The 1,488-nt window shown below is 35.6% G+C and overlaps 1 protein-coding gene across 1 annotated transcript in view; it reads right to left on the bottom strand.

The window, feature by feature from the left end:
• WDR60 (WD repeat domain 60) overlaps positions 1 to 1,488 on the bottom strand; it is a 290,279-nt gene that overhangs the window by 189,955 nt on the left and 98,836 nt on the right. The window lies entirely within an intron of this gene.

The following is a 1,488-nucleotide window of genomic DNA, read 5'->3' as shown; positions in this document are numbered from 1 at the left end:
AACAACAACAAGTTATAATGTAGGTTTAATATTTTAAAATATATAAAACAATCATATAGAGTATTATCCAAAACTGGTTATCCACAGATTTTAATAAGAAAACATTCCCTTTAAGGCAAGATATTTTAAAGAAAAAATACATAAAGAATAATGAATCATATTAGAAAAAAGAAAGATCTAGCCTTAACTAAGCAGCAAAGAAAAAATCTAACTTCTCTGTAAATGTTCATTAAAATCAAAACTAAAATAAAATTTTATTTTAAAAACGGATAAAAAAAGAAAAAAATCCTCATGAAAAGGGCTGAGAATTTCAAACTCTCATGAACTCTAGAGCTATGGAGCCTTGATAAACTCAAGTATTATCCTGAGATAAACACCAAACAATTATCCTAAGACAATCTTTAAATCTTAAACTAAAAATATCCCCTGAAAGTCACCATCAAATAATACGTTATATTAACTAATTAAAAAAGGTCTCCCTTGAGCATTACCCTCTTTAAAGAACTAACGCTATAGGATTAAATTGACAACAGTAACTCAAAAGAGTAAATAAGAACCTTAGGGGGCAGAGAGTCTAAGTTAATGGAGGAGGAAGGAGCCAAAGAAGGAAGGTGAGAATGACAGCCCATCTTGGACAGAGCAGTCAGTGTCTGTCACTGAACTATACAAGCAGAGACTGCTCAACTGGGCTGTGCTAGGGTAGGTATATCCTCAACTACAACAAATGTAAAATATTGGAGGAGGTGGAGAACAATAAACTTGTACACATACATTAATACAAAAGGACAAACACAATAGGGATTTGTCATTTTAAAGCTAATGCTAAAATTGTAGCAAAAATTGAGAGAAAACAAAATGCTGAATCTGCCATAAACGGCTAGATATGTATATTACCACTAGGGACATAAGAGCCAATGTTAGATGGATCTTGGCTCAAAGCAGAGAGTACCAGTATAATGTCTATCTGTGTTTCACTGACTATGCAAAGGCATTTGACTGTGTGGATTAGAACAAATCATGGCTAACCTTGAAGAAATGAGAATACCAGAATACCAGATTATGTTCATGCAAAACCAATACCTGGACCAGGAAGCACTCATCAGAACCAGAGCAAATAAACAGCACATGCTTCAAAATCAGGAAAGAAGTGCATCATGGATGTGTCCTGTCTCCACACCTTTTCAATCTATATGTGGAACATGTCATTTGGGAAGCTGGACTTTACAAGGAGGAATGTGACTTCAGAATTGGAGGAAGATTCAACAACCACCTGCTTCCTATAAATGACACAATCCTGGTTGCTGAAGCTGAAACTGAGGAGGACCTGAATCTTCTGCTCAAGAAGATAAAGGACTGGAGTCTTCAACATGAGTTGAAGTTCAACATCAAGAACACAAAGATTCTCGCCACTGGGCCAATTGGCAGCACCAAGATAGATAGAGAAGAGACTGAAGTTGTCAACAGTTTCAGCTTGCTCCAGTCTACAAT

Source organism: Elephantulus edwardii, unplaced genomic scaffold, assembly GCF_000299155.1.
Source record: "Elephantulus edwardii isolate Elephantulus edwardi_28Jun2011 unplaced genomic scaffold, EleEdw1.0 scaffold00060, whole genome shotgun sequence".
NCBI lineage: Eukaryota > Metazoa > Chordata > Mammalia > Macroscelidea > Macroscelididae > Elephantulus > Elephantulus edwardii.
Note: the sequence above shows the minus strand (reverse complement) of the source record. Positions and strands in the feature narration are given on the sequence as shown.